This window comes from Zea mays, chromosome 2, assembly GCF_902167145.1.
Source record: "Zea mays cultivar B73 chromosome 2, Zm-B73-REFERENCE-NAM-5.0, whole genome shotgun sequence".
Lineage (NCBI taxonomy): Eukaryota > Viridiplantae > Streptophyta > Magnoliopsida > Poales > Poaceae > Zea > Zea mays.
In genome coordinates, this window is record NC_050097.1 from 4,148,115 (window position 1) to 4,157,215 (window position 9,101).

Here is a 9,101-nt window from a genome sequence, read left to right on the forward strand (position 1 = left end):
GTAGCATGCCACGTCGGAGCTATTTAAGGTTCCCACCTTTACATGTTATGTCACTGAGTCCTGCACTTTCATTAGTGTGCTCTAACGCGATTGTCATCATTATATTTTTAATGAGTGCTATACATATTATAAATGTATATTATTATATTGTACACCTTAGCATCATTGACAATCTTTCCACAAATTTCATACTCATGCATGTATGTAAGCTTGCTAGGGACGGGCGACCAAGTCCTCACCGAGAAAGTCTGCGAGGTGAGATGAGCGATCAAGTCCCCGTCGAGCAAGTTTGCTAGCTGGGGTGAGCGACCAAATTCCCGCCGAACAAGTCTGCGAGGCGGGTGAGCGAACAAGTCTCTGCCGAGCAAGTTGCCGACGTTATTGGTCCACGACGGGCGTAACAGGACATGTCATCACCAAACCATGTTCACTCTATGCATATAGTACCAAGGAGGGTCACAACAACAAAGTCTTTACCCACGTACTCCCTTCATTTCTTTTTAGTTGTCGCTGGATAGTTCAATTTTGCACTATCCAGCGACAACTAAAACAAAACAGAGGGAGTACCGTTTAGTCGCGCTGTCTAGCCTCTAGCGCCTTTGCTTTAATGGCTAACCTTCCATCGTGGCTAATGTTGTCTGTTGACCACTCGTCGACAATTCGTGTAAAAAAATCTATCTTCTACTACTAAAATACACGTGTGTAAGCGCGTTATCGGGAAGAAGAAGAAAAAAACTGTTGTACTCAGTTTTGTAAGGTTGCCTAATACTAACGAAAACGATTTTTGGGATAACATACATGATTAATCTCAGCCTTTTATATATAGACACGTAATTAAAAACTGCTAGATTACTTTCGTTATTTCACAGTTTTTGGGATAACATACATGACTTAATTTTTCCCTTCCGTATACTGCATAAGAGGACAGACTGGACATTAAGCATATGAGAATGACATTAGAAGGTAAGGGGTACGCATCTGACAATTACATTTCTTCACAGATCGATCTTATCAAACTAGATGTTGATGTTCTTGGATATATATCTTAATTGAAAGTTGTTTACAATTTTCAGATTCTTTTTATTTTTCAAATCTAAAAAACTTGTGAATACTTTTTTATAGCTGATCTGCTATTTGCATTTGGCATCAATTCATCCCAAAAGATATAGTTTATACTAAGTGAAATCATTTAAATGTCCATTGTTTTATACACAAAAACGATATTTATCACCTAGGGTCCATCACTTGATTAAAAGGACTAATCGGACTAGCCCACCAGAGAAGTAACATCAGGAAATTAACCGGACTAGGGAACCAATCGGCAACTGCACCATCTGACCAGGAGTTAAAACGATCCCACACGTGTTTAACGGGGCTGATCCGTCCGTTGCCCTGTAGTGCACAACAACAATTATTTAACCATTCAAGGTTTAATTTACTTTAGCCATTTAAAGTTTAGTTCGACCATTCAAAATATACTTCAGTCATTTAAGGTTTCAACATACAACATAAACAACTATTTAGATATTCTAGGTTTACTTCAACCTTTCATCAATTTTAAAATTTTATAAGGAAGAAACATTCAGAAATTTAAGGTTTACTTCAACCATTCAGGAATAAACATTTAGCGACTCAAAGTGATGAATTGAGGATGAGAGGCGGTTGTTGCGGCGGTGTTGAGTGGAGGCGCGACAATGAAGATCTGTGGACGTTGGGTGGTGTGGGGTCGGCGCGGCGGTGGGTTACATCAGATCGGAGATCGGAGCAGAGTTGGCTAATTATACGGTGGTCGAGCGCGACGTGTGAGTGGCGGGGGCGTGGCCGAGCGGGACACACGAGCGTTGCGCGGAAAATCGGTTGGGTGGGCTAGCGTGCAGGGATGGTTCAACAGATTTAATTGGGTGGGTTAGTTACCTGTAGATGATCTCCACATGTGTGAGATGAATAAGAATATCGCCCCTTATATGTTCCTTACCTCCCATACTACTTAAATAGCCCATTAGGATCATAGCCCCATATGGAGATATGTAGCCGTTGCATCCCAAACAACCATCTCTCTATGCACCATCAAACCATATGACGCTTGGTCGCCGAACCAATATAATGCGTCAGAGTTTGATGACTCCGAATGGACACTATATCAGCACTAGTCACTGGTGACCGTTGGGCATGCCTCTGATCTATAGCTTATGGCCGAACCAATATAATGCGTCAGAGTTTGATGCCTCCGAATAGACACTATATCAGCACTAGTCACTGGTGACCGTTGTGCATGCCTCTGATCTATAGCTTATGGCCGAACCAATATAATGCGTCAGAGTTTGATGCCTCCGAATGGACACTATATCAGCACTAGTCACTGGTGACCGTTGGGCATGCCTCTGATCTATAGCGTATGGTTCAACGTCCCATTTTTCTCTCAGGAACCTTTATAGTGATTATTGCGAACTCTATCTCTAATAGTTGTACACCTCTGCACGTGATCGGTCTGACTATTCTCTATGCGTGGACATTGAGACCATATGGTTTGACGCTCTACTTCAATTCACATGCAGATGAGCGAGCTAAACAAAGGTTATGTTGTTTGTGTCCGTGGGAGTATGCCTGCCGTCATCCTCTACATCTAACCAATCACAAATTTTGCAACCAATCACGTGGTATGAGTCTGACGCTCCTCTAAGCATGTATATGTAGATATAGAGATTAGGTATATATATCGATACAAATATGAGCGCACATATATAAATATTACCCATCACGAGAAAAGGAATATATGTCGAGGAGAATTGTGATATAGATATACATATAGTACGTGGCTGCTGTACGTGTGATCTGGACAAACGTTTAATTTGGACAGAAACAGGCACTGCACAATATAGTCATTGCGGGTTTGCATGCCCCGACAGCTCCAAGAACATGATCCATGCAGGCATGGGCCATATATGGACACCGGGTCATTAGCGGTTGGGCAGTAGTTCATGTCATCTGTTAATTAAGCATCATTATTGGCACCGGACAAATCGTGTAAGCGTTCGGTTACGAGTGCATTATCACATAACCACTCCCTCTAGCTCGGATTTATTAGCAAGAGCTAGCAAAGGCAGGTAACAGAAGGGACGCGCGCGAAAAGTTGCAGGCCTCTCGATCGGCCACAGAGACATACGTGTTCCTTGCATACCTTAACGCCGCATCCGACTGCATGCATGCGTGCATGCTTTCTCTCCCGGTCCGCCGTGTTCGCCGATCGTGTGTGTGATGTGCACGCGAGTGATTAGCACGCCCTACCAGTCGGATCGGATTCTCCTTTCGCCCGGCCGTCGTCGTCGTCGTCGTCGTCGTCGTCGCACCTCTCTCCCGTCCCGTCCGGCGTCCCGTGTGTGCGTGCATGAGGCCGACGGCACTGGTTTAGACGTTGGACCAAACGAAAATAATAATGCGTCGTTTAGGCAGCAGGCTATAGGTAAGCATGCACTAGCAGCAGCAGCAGCTATCACTCCCAGCTGCTACAGCTAGCGCGAGCGTATAGCAACGACGACCCTAGCTAAGCTAGTAGCCAGTAACTGACCTCTCCCTGATCGTGATGCGTAAATGGAAGAAGAAGAAAAAAACGAGAAGATTATCTTATCTATATATATATGCACGTCGTCCGCATACTCTGATTACTGATACGGTGCCCGCGCAAGACTTTTTAGAATTTATTTTGTCACGGGTCAGCGTCGAATCGACTGGAACTAACGGGCACTTAATTATTAGCTTGCGCGGATCATATTCATCCATCCTTTTCCCGCTCGCCGGCCGGCTCGCCGTCGCCACTGGAGAAGGAGCGGTCGGGGTTCGTGACTACGAGCGGCGGCGCGGCGCCGTGCCTTCTTGGATCACCATTCACCACCAGGATTGTTATTAGCTACTACTATTATTATTATTCATGCCAGTATGACCGATCATCTTTTATGTGCAGGTACAAGTAGGCCACCAAACAAATATGCAGCTCTGCGCTCTGACCAAGTCAAATTTCATTTGACTAAGTTTAATAAAACAGTATCCATGCTTACATCTTTGATAAGTAGTATGGCGTAGGGAGAAAAATATATTTCATGGCCAGTTTAGCGATACCTATCGATATATATAATAGTAACCCTTAGATTTTTTATAGGTTTAATTCAATGTAAACCTTTTTCATTTCAAGGAAACTGAAAAGGCATATACTAACGTACTAGCGGTATCAATTCGTGTTGGGGCGGAGCGGCTAGCCGGCTAGAGAGAAAGAGAGAGAGAGAAAATGCACCACCGGCAGGCATGCTGCCGTTGCGCGTGGAATGAAGCCTCGGCGGGCAAGGCAATCAATCCATGCATCCGCTGCCTGCCGGGCGGGCGGAGGTGGGCCAGGCACCCCCCATGTGCGCTCATGTGGTGGTTTGCAACGCCCGGCCCCACCACCCACCACTTCGCCTCCTTCTGTCCTGTCCTCTCTCTCTCTAGACGTCTAGACGATCCGATACGTACGTACGTAGACCACCACTACTACCACCGCCGTCGCCATCGCCGTCGCCATAGCCGCGTCCTCTCTCTCTCCCAGATTCGATGCCCCTACTACACATGCATGCGTGTTTCCTCTCCATCTCCCATGGCCCGAACGTGACGTCTGCCTGGTTGTCACGCCCGACGGCCTAACGGAACGGAATCGCATGTTACCCGTTGGTAGTACCACACCGCTGGCAAATAAAAAGCGCACGCGACGCCATGTGTGTACCCGCTCTCCCTCTCCGTTTCAGTTGGTCGTGTCGTCATTAGGAACAGCGCAGACGACGTACGTACGTCCTGGATGAAGGATTCAGCGGGAGACAGCAACCACAACGTGATCATATACATCAAGTGCCGATAATCATTCATTGTTGCAGCCGTAATAACTAAGCACAAAAGCGAGCCTTTTACTGATTCAACAATTACTGTAACGCTAGCTTCGTTCTCCTGTTTTTTTTTTATTTTTAGATGCACGGTTTCAGACGATACTGTCATCTTTTTGTCCTTGTATGGCTATACAAATATTTTTTTAATACCAATACAGATTAGATTTTGTCAGATTTATAGTTTTATCTATTTTTTTTTCTATTTCGAAGCCAAAGTCTACAGATTATGCCTACATAAATCCTAAAAAATCAAATATAGTTTTTTAGTATAAAAATATATACAATAACCGTTTGTTAAAACAACTAAATTTCAAGCACTTTTAGCAACTCCCGTACCCTAAATATAAGATCGATTACACGGCACACACGCCTGGCGTGGACAATTCGCATGCTTGCTGATCATCATCATGTAGCAGCTCACTTTTCTTTTCTTTTTATGTATGTTGCTAGCTAGGGTTAACAATTTAACATACAACAACTGAACAACAGCAAGCAGCGGATAATAGCCCGGCCGGTGCCGTAGAAGCCGGGGATGCTTGCCGGCCGCCGGTTGGAGTAGCTAGATGATTGGTCATCCGACCGCAGTCCGACCAAAGTTGTTTTTATTATATATATGCTTTTATATATTTATATATCCCCCATCTCTCGCTCCTTCATCACATGATTCCATTTATTCCACATGCATGCAATAGAGGACCGAGTGAGGGAAGTTGTTCTTGCTGTTGATCAGCTAGCTAGTACCTTCTTGTACGTTCTTCCTCTCACACGTACTCGTTTATTTATTGATAGAGTAGATATATATATCTATAATATTTAGATTTTATTTATAATTTTAATCTAAATTGTACAAGAATTATATAAAAATCTTGATTACACTTCTTTATTGACAGGGTAAATATATTTGTGATTTTTAAAATTCTATTTTTAATTTTTAATACTTGGATTATATATATAACGATTATATAAAAATCTTGATAACGGAGCGATTTTTGCTATTTCTCTCTATCTACTCTCTCTCTACTTGACCCATGCACGCAATTCCCTGGCCGTGTTGGTTTTGTCTCTCGCTGTCAACTTTGGGTATTATCGGACACGGATCTTGCAGAGGACATTTGTGTCAGAGCCGTGTTCCTTTCCCTCTCCTTTCCTCTCTTTCTCTCAAGAATAGAATACTTCTAGCATGATCACAGAGGCAGCCAGGCCCCTCTCCTGATCCTCTGTGTCAGAGCCCCCAATTTCTCTCTCTTCTCCCCCCACTCTATCTTCCTCGTCCTTATTAACCTCCCTCACCCCCCCTCTCTCTCTCTCACCTTCCTCCTCTCTCCTCCTCCCGCCTGCCTTTTAAGCGACGCGCCCACCTCCCACCGCACCCTCTCTCTCTCTCTGATCGGTCGTCCTTCCTCCACCCGTCTGCCCCCTCCTCCGCGCCGCGCCTGTTCATGGCCAGGAAGAGGACGGCGGCGCGCCATCAGCACCAGGAACCACCGCCAAACCCTAACCCTAACCTCCGCCGCCGGGCCGCGGCCAGCGACCCGGCCTCGGACGAGCCGCCGCCGTCGTCGAAGCGCATGCTGGCCTTTCACTTCCTCCGCGCGCTGGCCAGGATCCACAGCACCACCCCGGCGCCGCGCCGCCCGCGCACCATCCGCCGCGCGGCCTACTCGTCCATGGCGCGCGCTGCCAGCCCACGCCGGGCCTGGACGCAGGCGCTGCTCCGCCAGGCTCGCGCGCGCAGGGCGGCTGCCAGGTCCTCCAGGGGAGCCGTCCTGCTGCGGAGACGCGTCGCCTCCGCCGCGGCGTCTCCTCCGCCGCCGCTGCTCCGCGCCAGCGCCGGGGAGTCCACGTCGGCGCCGACGCCGCTGGCTCCGGCGGCCGTGGCGGCCCGGGGCCCGCCTCCGAGGCAGGCCGGGGAACCGGCCAGGGCCGACGCGCTCCGCCGGCTCGTCCCCGGCGGCGCGGAGATGGAGTACGGCAGCCTCCTCGACGAGACCGCCGACTACGTGCGCTCCCTCCGCGCGCAGGTGCAGCTCATGCAGAGCCTCGTCGACCTCTTCTCCGCCCAATGATCGATCGTCCAACAACCGAACCAGTAATTAATTAATACCGCTGGTTAATTAATTCCTGTTCTTGCACCGTCCATCGTTCGCCGCGCCGCCGCCTTTCGTATCTATATCATCGCATATCTCTTCTTCGTGCCACATATGAGATGGATGAGTGATTAAGATAGGAGATTATTGAGAAGAGATTGTTATTGCTGGTACATATATATATTTAGCTGGTAAGATAAGATTATTAGTAGGTGTATGTATAGGTTGGGAACATACATGCATGGAAGATGGTACCACACACACCAAGCAGCATTGGAGGGAGAGGAGATTATTATTGAGGTAATTAATTGTAACATATATAGAGAGAGAATTGAAGCATGGAGCCACATACATACATACATAAGCTATTAGTGCAGTGCTTGCTGTTGGGTCAGATGATTGGGTATGCATATATATTTGTAAAAAATTGTGGAGCCATGTCATGTATCTTTTGTACCTAGCTACTAGCTACACATGTAGGTAGCTGTGTGATACACACACTTCTCATTCCGTCAATTTCCTTTTTTATGCTTGCATTAGGTCTATCTGAATGGGGAAGAAGGTAATTTACAGACCATATACTATGGCATGAACCTTTATCATGAGTGCTTTCATGAATAATGCATGATGCATGCATATTAACATACTATTATATTTTTTTCTTCTACATCTAGAGATGGCTCTTCGAGTTAGCTATATACTAGCTATTATTCTTGTTTTTCTGGAATGAGGAGGTATAGGTGCGGCTGCCCATGTGTGTATGCATATGTATCTCTCTCTCTCTCTTCCTCTACTGGTGGGAGAGTCTACAACTGGTAGGTGCATGATGCTTTAGCTAGCTGTTATTTGCCTTGTGTTCAATTAGTTTGGTAGAGTGTTTCCTTTATCCTCTCATCAAATTTGGGAAAGTGGGATCCACAAAGTCTATTGCTAAACTTTGAGCTGGAGAAGACATATGACTTGTAGGCAAAGGAACCAAAAGACATTCTCTCTACAGGCAGTTAGCATCTTTTGATTAAATAAAGGACCTCCCCTTGTTTTTTCCCCTTGGGAATACATATTTTTTTCGTCTCCTCTCTCACCTTCATTCAGCTAGGCCAACTAATTATCCTCAGCTCCTTTTTAGGTGCCACCATCTGTAAAGACTATTCTCTGCGTACTTGATGGTATCTATTTTTTTTCTCTTTGGTTCTTCCTTCTCATGTGTTATTCTTGGTTGTTGTCTTTGGCCCATGCTTTGGATGTTGCTTTCTTTGTGAGGTAAGAAACTGAAAGGCTTAATAACGCCTTCTTCTGCTTGTTGATCGATAAAAAGTTAATTGTGCAAATTGTGTGCCACTGGGTATAGTTAAGCAGCACATATATTCATGTAAACCTTTTACACTCATCATACTACACATGCATATATAGTTCAGGCATTGCATTCATCATAACCGTTCCTTAAAGAGAGGAGTCTCCCTTTTATTCATTTTATTCCCTCTGTTCTAAAATATTAGTCGTTGTAGCTTTTGTTTTTTATGTATATATTCAAATGGATGATGATGAATCTAGACAAATATATGAAACACATACATATATGGAACACATACATTAATTGTTGTATGAATCCATTAAAAAGGTAAAACGAATTTTAATTTGGGGGCGGAGGGAGTATTTGTTTTATCTTTTCACACATAAGGTCTGTTTATCTATTGGTTCCCTTTATTACTCTATATATAGGATAATCATTGTGCTGTCAATCCGACATGCATGTTTTATGTGAAAAACAACAGATATTAAGTAAGCTCCTATATATATGCAAGGAAGGTATGTGGTGTGCATTGCACGCTAATTAGGAGTATTAGAGCATCTCCAAGAGACTTTCTAAATTTCACTCTCTAAATTATTATTTAGAGACTCATTTGCATAAAACCCCTATTGTATATATGTTTCCAATGTCCAACATGTTTTTTATATGTTGTTTGCACTCTAGAGAGGCATTCACGTTTTTCTATCTTTGGCTAGCGAGAAACATAGAATAGAAGATGCCTATATTTGGATAATCATTTAAATAAATTGTTGCGGTATATTTTTCAAAAAAAACTCTATTCATATCAATTAGAAAGGA

At 44.8% G+C, this 9,101-nt stretch overlaps 1 pseudogene across 1 annotated transcript; it reads left to right on the top strand.

Annotated features, from left to right (window-relative positions):
• The first annotated feature begins 6,297 nt into the window (after positions 1-6,297).
• On the top strand, positions 6,298-7,490 carry LOC100278153 (HLH pseudogene; annotated as a pseudogene). The gene has a single exon (NR_159927.1). The product of NR_159927.1 is annotated as an HLH pseudogene (transcript).
• The last annotated feature ends 1,611 nt before the right edge of the window (positions 7,491-9,101 follow it).